The sequence below is a fragment of the Myotis myotis genome, unplaced genomic scaffold (genome assembly GCF_014108235.1).
Source record: "Myotis myotis isolate mMyoMyo1 unplaced genomic scaffold, mMyoMyo1.p scaffold_m19_p_16, whole genome shotgun sequence".
NCBI classification, from domain to species: Eukaryota; Metazoa; Chordata; class Mammalia; order Chiroptera; family Vespertilionidae; genus Myotis; species Myotis myotis.
Window position 1 is genome coordinate 24,797,937 of NW_023416320.1, and position 12,955 is coordinate 24,810,891.

The 12,955-nt window shown below is 40.2% G+C and overlaps 1 protein-coding gene across 3 annotated transcripts in view; it reads left to right on the forward strand.

Moving 5' to 3' along the window:
• Nucleotides 1-12,955, forward strand: part of DEPTOR (DEP domain containing MTOR interacting protein) — a 130,670-nt gene that overhangs the window by 72,169 nt on the left and 45,546 nt on the right. The gene's annotated exons all lie outside the window — the stretch shown is intronic.

Sequence of the window (12,955 nt, forward strand, 5' to 3'; positions counted from 1 at the left end):
ACTCCAAGTGATTTGAATGCCCATGAAAGTTTGAGATGCCCTGGACTGGATTTAACTAGAAAATATCAGAGCCTATTTTATGTATTAAGGTTAAGTATTGTTTTGCAAAACTTTAATTTTAGTTAAATATACACTCTATAAGCATATAGACATGTTCATGTGTGTATTGATGAGCAGCATAAAAACTGTGTTGGCGTCAAGTATTTTTAAAGCCATTGATCTAGAGGCATTGGTTAGAAAGGCACTTGGTGTATTCCGGGGGTTTTTCTCCTATTCAACATTGCTTGGTCAAATTCATAACTGTTTATTATGGCCTAATATGTCTTCTACTGAGTTAAGTTCACTGTGAGTGGAAGGTAGATAGAAAAGTATAGTGCCAGTGTGGTACCTGGCCTTAAACAGTTTATAGTCTTTTGGGGGATAATAAGATGAATATAGAAGCGATTAGAGAACAGTGGAAGATGTATTATATATTTTTCACTCATTCATTCATTCATTCACTCATTCAATACTATGTCAGTCACTATTCTAATAATTTTTACACATATTAACTTATTTAAGCCTATTAAACTCTTTGAGGCAGATATTATTTTTGTTGTTAAATGTAAGTGTGTGTGTGTGTGTGTGTGTGTGTGTGTGTGTGTTAAGAACACCTAACATGAGGCCAATTCTCTTAACAAGTTTTTAAATGCACAACATAGTACTCTTAACTATAGGGCAAGTATTCTGTCATCTCCATTTTACAGATAAGGAAACAAAGACACCAATAGGTTACATAATTTGTATGAGGCCAATTGGGTAGGAATTTCCAAATGGATATTACTGCTAATACGTGTGAATGCAGAGTTGGTTGGGATGACGGAGGTTTTCGACAGTGAAAAATGGTGTGTTTGGGTTGGAGTTAGTTCTGTTGTTTTAGCTCCAGAAAGAAAACTTAGTGGCACCAAATTCTAGGAGAAAACCAACCCCTTCTGCTACAATTTACTGACTGATACTGCACATCTCAACTTCAGAGAGAAGATAGAGGATGCTATGAATTGTTTCTAAATGATTTCCAAAGAGTGAGTAATTATACTTCAATTACAGCATAAGTTTGTAATGCTATAAACATAAATGCCGTAAAATCACAATGGAAAGGATAAAATCCAGCATTATTGGTAGCAGATCTTAAGCCACAGAAGTTTGCTTTCCTTGGTTTTAGGAGGATTGAATATTCTCTCCATATAGAATTCAGAGTTTCTAAGGGAGTTCCAGTTTTCCAGAAGTTCATTGCTAGATCTCAAGTTCTAACCGTAAGCTAGGCAAATATGGCCACCACTTATGTGTATGTTAGAGCTAATGATTAATGCTATGTAGTGTCTTAAGCAAAGCTCTGAATTGTCCATCTAATGATTAATTTCACAGGTTAAGCATTAAAGAGAGTCATCCTTCATACTTTGAGTAGATTTCTGAGTAAGAGTGGTTCCCTAGATTGAAACCGGTAGACGTAAAATCAGGCCCACTTATTAAACCGTAACTAGCTTCATTTATAAATACTGAATTATGCTCTATAATTAAGCAACAGTTAGATGAATAATTAACTGGTATGCACATGTGTGTATCTATCAATATATATGAATGTATATATATATGTACATATTTATGCTAATATATGTATGTTGGCCATGTATGTACATATTTATCTAGTTGTTTCATTCATTGAGGTTTACCTTTACCAGGCACTGGACTAAATACTTTATAGATTTTAATATATTATGTATTTAATATGTATATGCTTTACATGTATGACATATATAATCATATTAAATCTTCAAAGCAATTCTATGATGTTGGTATCATTATTATAATTTTACAGTAATATAACTGAAGTTCAAAAACCTTCTAGATATTTACCCAAGGTTGCATAGCCACCCGTAATTACCAGTCATTGTGCCTTAGAAATTTTCTTTGGCCCAGAATGTGTATAATCAGGTGTGGCTGCCTGACACACTGGAATGAACATGATCTTTGGAGGGAGACAGGCAGGATTTAGGTCCCAGCTCTTTCACCTATTGAGTGGTCATGTCAACATCTCAACCCTTCCATTCCTCAGGTTATTAAATTTATGAAATTAGAGTCACACTGTATACCTCTACGAATTTTTTGTTTTGTTTTTGGAGAGCCTATGACCACCCACATGTACTGGAAGGACTCAACATATAGTTGGGCTCATGGCTAAGATTTATGACAGTTAAAGGATACAAAGAAGGATCCACAAGGGAGAAAGACATACCAGGGGTTGTCTGGAGAATCCAGGCCCACACTTCCTCTATTCTCTCTCCCAGGGCCACACTGATCTTGTTCCTTCCTTCAGCAGGGACATGTCTGCCAGCATTCCAGACTTTCAGAAGAAAGCACATAAATCATGGTGTTTGCACAAACCTGCTAGGCAGGCTGGTACAACAGAACCCAATGCCCCAGGTGGACAAAGTTGCCTTGTCAGGTAGTAACTTAGGGACTCTGAGGGAGGCCAAGTTCTCAGGTGCTAGTGTCGGGCCAGCTCCACAAGCAGGCCCTTCTGATTCCGGACAGCTGTGGTAACTCTTTCTTGCATAGACTTGCTGTCAGGATTAATGATAGTAGTTGGTAAAGCTTTTAGCACAGTGTCTACCTCTATGGCCCTCCAATGCGAACATTGCATGTAATCTGATCAATTCTGAATAACAGTTAAAATTTATAGAGCTCCTTATACACCAGCTACTGTTCTAACCACTTTACTCATTTACTCATTTATTCCACTCAATAATTCTGGGAGTTAGATATCACAATTCTCATGTTTAAGATGAGGTTAAGTAACTTGCTGAAGACAAGCATTTATAAATGGTAGATTGAAGATTCAAATTACTAAAGAAGACTGGGTGCTAATTATGAGCTGCACTAACCAGGAAAAAAAAAAATCTCAACTTGTATTGCATCAGCTCACACAGTCTGGCAGATATTGCACCTATAAAACTGTTAGCCCGTAAAACATACAAGATTCTTTCTGAAAGCAGTCATCCCTAGGTACCTTGAGAATTTTGTGTAACTGTTGCAAATGTGATGGACATATTTCTGTATTTACATAAACTCTCTCCTTCAACTGTGTTAGCTGCTATGCAGCTATCTTATCCTTAAATGGAGGGAGATGGAAACCAGATAGTCACGTGGGGAAATTGCTCACAGCTGCAGCAGCTGACCCTGAATAATCGGGCTACTGCTGCTGTGTCCAGGCGTATAATTTCCTCTTTCAAAGATTTAGTCAGAGCACTTCAACAATTTCAACACTTCATCAAGCCGTCTTTCTTTTTCTTTTGTTTAAAAAATATATTTATATAACATTTTGCAAGACGCAAAGCGGTTTTACACATATTACCTTTTTAGTCCTCCCAGCTGCTTGAGGGTGGTTGTGATGGTCCCATTCTCCCTTGGAAGACAGTAGCTGAGACATTGACTGTGGTGGCCATGAAGAAACATGGGGCTATAAAGAGAGCGAGATGCTGGGTCCAGACAGGAATTACCCATCTTTCCAGTTATGGAAATCATGGACAGAGTTCAACCTAAGCCTGAAATAGCCAGGCCAAAGAAAGAAAGAAAGGGAGAGAGGGGGAAGGAGGGATGAGAGGAAGGAAAAAGGGAAGGAAAGAAAAAGCACAGATGTTTGAGGCTAAAGTAAAAATTGCAGCTTGCCCAATTTGAAAAAAAAAATATTCTGACACTTCTTAAAACAGTAAGGAAGGCTTTGTTCAAGACTGTTGCAATACGAGTATTGCAGAAAGGGAGGTGAATACAAGAACAGGTGGGGATTCATAGCTGCATAGCAGGGTGAGGTGGTCAGTGGATGGAATTTATTAATAGGAGGCAGCATGGGTAGGGGGATTCTTGCTAAAGGCAGATCAAGGACTTAGACATCAAAGATGGAAGGTGAGGAACCTGATCAAGAGTGCTCAGATATCCATGGTGGGGGATTCTCATAAACTGACTTAGCAGAATTCTTTGCTAAGACTGACCTTGGGGATCCAGGTGCCAGAATCTAGTGACCAAGGGGAAATCATTTGTAGCCACCTACAGCCAGATAAATGAGCTCTAGCTGTTTTCTGCTTCTACAGTGGCTATCTCCGGGATTAAACTCTAGAGAGTGACTCTGATTGGCTGAGCCTGGGCAGGTAGGTGTTGTTCTACATATATATATATATTTGGAGGAAATTCTGTTACAACAGAGAAATGAGTGCTTAGCAGACTAAAACAACAGACAGATGACAGACTTTTTTTTTTAACTGCTATTAGTTTATTTAGTCCTCCTCCCAAATTAGTGCACTTGGTATTGTTACCCCTGTTTTAGATGACAATGTTGAGGCTTTTGCAACTAGCATAATCATTCTTAGCTCCCACATGTTAGACTCTGAATAGAAAAAAAAATATTAAGACTAGGTAGAATATATTCTCTTAATCTGCCTTCAGTGATGTTTTAAACACAATCTTATGTCAGCAGCCTTAATCTAAATATATATATTAGTAGCCCTACGCACGAATCCGTGCGCCAGTAGCTTGCTGCCACCCTCCTGTAGCTCTCCGCCCGCTGCCCCGCCCTCCTTAGCTCCCCCCACCCCCCTCCCCCTGCTCCCCACTTGTAGCTTGCTGCCCCACCCCCCTGCTGATCCGTGATCCAGTTGTTATGCAGTCAGTCGTTATGTAGCAACCATTTGCATATTACATCTTTATTATATAGGATATATATATATATATATATATATATATATATATATATATATATATATATACTTTCTCAATTTAGAATTTCTGGGAATTTTCCTACTGTGCCCTGGGATATGGTTTGGCTCTGTTTTACTTTTTTGTTATAGCTGAATCCAAAGCAGCAAGGCAAATGCACACAGCCAGAAAGCTGTTGCAATGTAAACATAAGGGAACAAGGTTGCTTGTTAGTCAAGGGCTCCCATGTTGGCACACAGTATGGTGTTGATTTTGGTTAAAGTAAAACAGGTCTGTAGCTGCACCAAGCTTTACCTTATAGAAAGTGTGAAGGGAATGAGAGATGCCTTATCTGATGTAATCTGCCAAGATAAAGAAGTATTATGCATAGAGAACAAAGGTCTTTTGTGAACAGTGTCAATATTTCTCTTCTTACTTGACATCCTATAATTCTTTGCACGTGTACAGAAACCGATCTAATAGATACAGACCGTCTGTGTCTGTGAAGCCTGGGCTCCTACTCACCCCTGCCTCACTCCCATTAGCTTGTAGCTCAGTGTTCCCTGTAGTACGTCATCCTCAGTTTGCCCACACACTAAGTTTTTACAACACAATGGGGAAGTTTTAAAACACCAGCCCACAATATATGCGATTGAAGTGTATCTAAGGTATGCAATTGTGTCTTTTTAAAAAAATATATTTTTATTGATTTCAGAGAGGAAAGGAGAGGGAGAGAGAGATAAGAGGCATTAATGATGAGAGAGAATCACTGATTGGCTGCCTCCTGCATGCCCCACACTGGGGATCAAGCCCACAACCCAGGTATGTACCATGACCGGGAATTGAACTGTGACCTCTTGGTCCATAGGTCAATGCTTAACCACTGAGCCATGGCAGCCAGGCCGCAATTGTGTCTTAAGTGCCCAGTTTGACTTTCTGTGGTCATGTAAGGACTCGGTGGGATTTCAGTGGTCATTTTTAGTGGGACATAGAGGCTATGGTCTCAGGTTTAGTAGAACCTATCAGGTGGATTGGACAGTTCAGACTGCTGATTCTGACTTGCCTTTCCCTTTCTCCCCCTGGTTGAGAAGCACTGTGGTGGTATCAGTTCTGGTTATTTATGGGTGTGAGCTTGACCATAACACTCAGGGTGGGACTGGAAAGTGGGACAAAAAGTTAAGAAACTCTCCTTTAAGAAATGAAACATCTCCATTCTGTTTCCTATCACAGGAGATTTTTCCTAGCTCTGACCTTGTGTAATTCTTGAGTGAGCCCCTTGCATCGGCCTCTTCCCTCTTGGAAGCTGGGAAGTTTGGTCCTGAATTCCTGTCTTGGCCCCAGGCTCTCCTTGGGCAGTTACAACGATTATTTTTACAACCATTTCACCCTCGCTGTACTGCTGTCTCTCTTGGTTCTTCCTCTTGCAATTCTCCCACCAGCCACTTCCGGCTCCAGAGTCTTCTCTGCTCTCTTTAACTCAGTTTCTCTTAGCCAATGTGCCCACCAGGACCTGCTATATTTCATTTCTCACTCTCTTATCTCAGAAATCTTTGTTCCCCTGTGGCCAAGATTCCTGAAAGTTTATGGAGGAAGCACCTTCTTAGTATATTTTCCGGTGCCAGTTGGGGACCCCAATAAAGCTGGGTGCTACCCACACACATGTCCAGAATGGTGACAGTTCTCCCTTCCCCAGTGATTTCACCGTTGTGTCTTCTTTCTCTTCTGATTTTTTAAATATTTCCTTTGATTTTTAAAATATTTTCACAAGTCAGAAATCGCTGACTGCCATCATTGGCTGTTCTTTTGCCCAGAAAGGAGTTACTTATTACATTGCCCCAAATTCAGGAGCAATAAAGTCCTGGTCTTCCCCATGGGATCCTTTGGATTTGTGCTGGCAGAAGATGGATATTATTCATGGTGCATTGGCATGATTGCAACCCTGTCTTCCAGAGAGTTCTGGGTCCCCATATGTTGATTGATTTTACTTATTTGGATAAAATAAGTTATTGTAATTTATTTTCCACAGGTAGGAAAGTGAGGCCCAGGGACTGTCCAGAACCAGTTCTGTCAGGGGAGAAAGAGCTGAGTTGCCGGAAGGCATATTCTTCCCGCATGACTTTCAGCGTAAGCATTCTTGGCCTCTGAGTCAAGCATGTTTTTCTAACAAGTTGTGGTCTGCAAATGAATAGAAAGTATTTGTCTTTTAAACCTTTGATTTCCTATCTTTCGACCTGAGTTTGGAACAGTGTCAGCACTGTGTTTTGCTACAAATAACATAAAGCGTAGTAATGACAGTAATGACTACTGTGGGGAATCCTGGGCTGACAATGAGGTGGGCATGGGCTCCATCCATCTCTCTGTCCTGCTGTTCTTTGTGGACTTAGTGTTCTGAGTGTGCCTCATGGCTGTGCTTAGGGCAGAAAGAAGATGGAATGACAAAGAGATAAAGGGTAAAGGGCATCACTTAGCAAGACTTTGCTTTTTATCTAGGAAGGGATGCCCACCTACATGGCATGGGCCAGAGCTATGTCTCTGCTGGAAGGCAGTCAATGAATCAGATGCTCTTTGGCAAGTATTGGCTGCTCTGAACACATTATAATGGAGGAAGAAAGGGAAAGTGGGTTCTGGACAAGCCGTTGCCTTGTTGGCCACAAGGACAAATGTCTTTTTTGTTAAGTAACTAGTGGCCTTCCCTATGAAACATGAGCTTCCAAGGAACAGTTTTCTTCCTGCACACACTGAGTTCCTGGTACCTCTAAGCTAGATTTAAAATAGGCAGGTGTAATAATGTGAATATCTTAGGTTTGACCATGCTTATATTAACATCAGAGGGTGCTGGGTGAAGGGTCTATGGGAATTATCTATACTATCTTTGCAGCTTTTCTATAAAGCTAAAATTATTCCAAAAGTAGAAAGCTCACTGAAAAAAAAAGGGAGGTGAGATTTTTTCTATATTTTCTATTTTCATTTTTGGTTTTAAAAGAAGGTGAAAAAAAATATATATATATATGCCTAAGTGGCTGAACGACCGTTCGATTGGTTGCTATGTTGTTCACTGACCACGGGAGGAAGACTCTCAATGCAGGAGCCGTCCGTCCCCTGATGGTCAGTGCACTCCCACAGTCAACCTCCCAGGGCTGGTCAACCTTCCACAATTCCTCCCCTTGGCTGGCCAACCTCCTGTGGCCCTTCCCCTCAGCCAGCCGGCCCCCCTTTCCCCAATCATCCCTGATCACTGGTCAGATGGAGGGACCTCACCTGTGCATGAATTTGTGCACCAGGCCTCTAGTAAATAATATTTCTGAATGTCTGCTTCTTTCTTCTTTGAGGATCTAGTTACTTCATTTCCTAAGGAACTCCTGATAAATTACTGTGTAGTAAAAGCACCAACAGGATAATGCAGTGGTTCTCAACCTTGGCTGCACATTAGAATCACCTGGGAATCTTTTTAAAATCCTGGTTTCTGGACCTCATCCTCCGGAAATTCTGTTTCTTTGTTACTAATGTTGTGGCCCCACCCCATAACAAAGAAACAGAATTTCTGGAGGATGAGGCCCAGAAATCAGGATTTTAAAACGATTTCCAGGTGATTCTAATGTGCAGCCAAGGTTGAGCACCACTGGGTTAATGTGATAACCTTTCTGGGAACAATACGCATCCTGGAATGAGCCTTTGGTGGGCTTTCACACCCAGTGGTTCCTGGGTAGCCTTTTACTCCAATACCCCAGCATCACATTGGATATCTCTCTCTGAGTTATTAGCCCTGCTGAATTTATCTGGTTTGGGTAGGATGCCTCCCCCCCCCCCCCCCCCAGACCACCTAGAATTGCTTCCAGACCCTTCCCTGACATAGTCTGTAAAGGCATGTACTTTGGAAAGGAATCCTTTGGGCATGGACACCCTGGGCCCTTGACTGGAAGCCCATATATGGCTAACCTTAATTATCTCTGTGAACCAGAAATTCTCATGGGCTCTATGTTGTTGCCTTGTTCCTTCATTCGTTTTACAGTGAGTTAAATTGAAGTTCAGGGCAGTTAGGTAACTTAGTAAAGAGTGAAGCTGGTGTTCCACCCAGGGCCATCAGAGGCCATGGTGGTGTTTGCTGTGTTATCGCTATGTTCTTGTAATAAGCAATTCCACAGTAATAAACATTTCGCTCTGGTGAAGAGTTTTGTAGAAAACATGCCCAGCCAAATCACCTTCTGTTAGATGGAGACAATAATAAACGAAGGAATGCGGACTCGGTTTTCTTGTGTTTGTAAACTCATCTGCCTCCACATTTGGCATTATTACATCTTTGGCTGGGAGACAGTATAGTGAGGCATTAAGGGATGGGATTCCAGAGTTAATTTGTCAGTATTTCTGTCTTGGATCTTTTAGTTTATGACTTTGGGAACTTGGGCAAGTATACGTTGTGTAATCCCTAGTTTCTCACCTGTAAAATGGGAATAGTTAGATAGCTCTCTCATTGCATTGCCATGAGAACTAAATGATATAATCATGCAATGTGCTTAGCACAGGGCCTGGCACAAAGTATCCCTCAATAAATAGTAGCTGATTACTATTTTCATTATTATCATCAACATCCTCATCATCAGATGCTGTGGTGGCTAGAGCTTAATATAAGTTGGATGAACTCACCCATTATTGGTCTTAGACAGTACATGCTCTCTGCTGAATATATGCTTGTTATATAAACCAACACTGAAGTGCTTTAATTAGGCCCTTGGATTCATGCCAACAACTCCAAAAGATCTAGAATAGAGTCATAGATTTCTTTTTTTAAAATATATTTTATTGATTTCAGAGAGGAAGGAAGAGGGAGAGATAGAAAGAAACATCAGTGATGAGAGAGAATCATTGATTGGCTGCCTCCTGCACGTTCCCCACTGGGGATCGAGCCTACCACCCAGGCATGTGCCCTTAACTGCAAGCGAACCTGGGACCCTTCAATCCACAGGCTGACACTCTACCCACTGAGCCAAACCAGCTAGGGCAGACTTCTTTATTTGAATTATGTATCTGAGGTATTCCATTTGCCAGACAACGTAAGTTTGTTTTTAGAACTCTCTGCACTTACATTCTGAGCTAGTCTCTGAAAAACAGTCTCATCTCTGCAGAAACATGCCCTTTGTTCTGAATTTCATCACTAATGACAAAGGTTCTAGTCTTTGGCATGCACCCAGCTGTTATTTCATGATGTACAGAGAAGAATAAAATATAATCTGACCTTCCTTCTGTTTATTACCTTTATATTCTAAACTGTGTAATCATGTCGTGTTTTGATTTTCTTCCTGCTATCTTTTTTAAAACAAAACATTTGTATCTTTCAGTTACATTTGACATGAAATATTATATTTGTTTCAGGTGTACAACACAGTGATTAGACATTTATATAATTTACAAAGTGATCACCCCACTAAGTCTACTATCCAGCTGAAACCATACATAGTTATTACAATATTATTGATCATATTCCTTATGCTGTACTTTACATCCCCACCTGCTATCTTTACTGAAGTTACTTTGAATCCTTTTCCTCTTTTCCTCATCCTGTCAACTCTCTTCAATCAATTAAAAAAGTGTAATTAGGTTCTAACTTTCTAAATGTGAAGTGTTTAGTAATATCAGTTAATAAGACTTTTTACCTTAAAAATAATTTCCTGCTTTCATATCCTCTTCTTAATGTTGTCAGTGCTCAGGAAGTAATTATTTTAGTTCTCTGACTCACTGTTGACATTGCCTTTTGAAGAGTTTAGTCCCAAGTCCTTAAGTGGCATAGGCACTCAGACACAATTGCTTAATGCTCTTGAATCAAGGACTTTTGTTGATTTAGGAAACTGGGCTCTTTCAACTTCTGCATCCCTTTAGGATGGTTTGAGATGGGTGGTTATGGCCTTAAGTTCAGCTCAGATTTTCTTTGTGTGTGTGTGTTAATCCTCACCCGAGGATACTTTTTCCATTGATTTTTTTCTTTTCTTTTCTCTTCTTTCTTTCTTTTTCTTTTCCTTCTTTTTTTTTTTTTGGAGAGAGTGGAAGGGAAGGAGGGAGGGGGAAAGAGATAGAGAGAAAGAGAAACATCCATGTGAGAGAGACATATCGATCAGAGATATATCGATGGGTTGCCTCCTGCATGTGCCTGACCAGGCTGGGGAATAAACCTGCAACCTAATTACATGCCCTTGACTGAGAATCGAACCCGAGACCCTTCAGTATGCAGGCTGAGACTCTATCCACCAAGCAATACTGGCCAGGGCTCAGATTTTCTTTTAAAAAGTTTTAACCTTCTGTTGTAGTTAATTCTCAATTCATGTTTTCCACCCAACACAGGATTCAGAAGCATAATATTAGTGTTTTTTAGTCTTGATGCTATTTTTTCATGCAACATAGTAAATGATATCCAAGATTTGAACTCTCTAGAAACTGTGATCTAGCAGGAGCAGGGAGGCCAAGGAGCGCACATCGTCCCTGGACGGGTGAAACAACGGAACACTTTTATGTTGTTGGCGGGAAGTTGCAGCATTTTCACTGCATTATTTGCCTTTTAGAAACACTAAGTTAGAGAACTAGGTCTTATCCTGGAAGTTTGTTGGTACTCTTACTAGTAAGTAATGTCTATAGTTCTTAAGTTGTCCTTTTAGGAGGAGTTACAGGGATCAGGAGGAGATAAGAAAGAAAGCAAGACAGCAAAGCAAGTGGTAGCTTGGAGTGACATCCTTGGTGGCCCAGAATGACCCTTCAACCACCACCGTTCACTGGGTGAGGTGGTGAGCCACACCCACCTCTGCTGCTGTGGAATGTGGTGATGTTAGGGTGCGAATCATGGCAGCTAGTGAGGATCTTCTCTCTAAGGTGAACTTGAAGATGTTTTAGCTTTCTTTTTTTTACCTTAATAATAATTGCTAACATTTATTGAGCTCTTACTGTATGCCAGATTTGTGCAAAGTATTTTTCTTGTATTATCTCATTGAAACTTCACAATAACACTATAAATAGGTAATATTATTCTCTTCATTTTACAGAGGCAGAAACTAAGGTATAGAGGGTTAGTTAACCCAAAGTCACACAGCTAAGGTTTTAGTTTCTTAAGGCCATTGTAACAAATTTCATAAATTGGGTGGCTTAAAACAACAGAAATTTTTTCTTGTATAGTTCTGGAGATTAGAGTCCCAAAATCATGATGTTAGCAAAGTTGGTTTCCTCTGGAAGCTCTGAGGGGCAATCAATTCCATGCCTTTTTCTTAGCTTCTCGTGGCTGCCTGCAACCCTTAATGTTTTTTGGCTTGGAGTTGCATAACTCCCATCCCTACCTCCATTTTCACATGGCTTCTTAACAGTACTTTGCAGTTGTAGTCATGACCCCATCGGCCTCAACCTTAATGACCTTTCTTCTTCCTCTTTGTAATAGTGATTATCCTTGTTCCCCTGTCTGTTTCAGCCCTCCTTTTACTCTACTAAATTGTTTATGTGCTTCCCAAATCTGAGACCACTTTTTTTTTTTTTTTATGTTTTCATGATGTGCTAAGGAACTGCTGATGTCTGAACTTTCTCTACCCCCCAACCCCCACCCCAGCCTTATCACACTGTTGGATTCAGTCTACTTGTTTCATGATGCCCGTTGTGTTATGTCATTTGCCAGAAAACATTTCAAGGATGGATGAAAGAATGTGACCTTCCTGCCTCTAACTAGATAAGTAGCCTAAAATGTCTTTTATATTCAGCTAAGCTTGTAGGCTCAAGATGATAAGTTTTCATCCTTGGACTATATGTGTGAGTGGAACCGAAGCCAATTTCCTCCCTTTTAGATAATCAGCTTAAAAAATGTCTTTGTGTTTGCTAAAAGTCACCCTAATAATTTTTAAGAGAAAAATGTAGCTACATTATCCACAAGAAGAAGAAGATATCTGAGCTCTATCCCTTTATTATTTTGGTAGATTCTATGACATTTCCCTCATGCTTTCTGAAAAGTAAAGGCACACAGTGAATAAGGATCTGGTTTATTTTACCAAATAGCAACAACATTGGGAGTGTAGTGCTTCTAGAGCCCCTATTTTCCTAAACAATAAGATCCTTCTATATTTACATTCTTCAGCTTTCAGGCTATGTCTGTTTTTCCTCCTACATTATGTCTCATTTAATAGCAAGACAAGCCCCTAGAGAATTCCCCCAATGCAGCAGGGAAGGCTTGGAAAGTCCCAGAAAATTAGAAATTGGATGAGTACAAAATTTG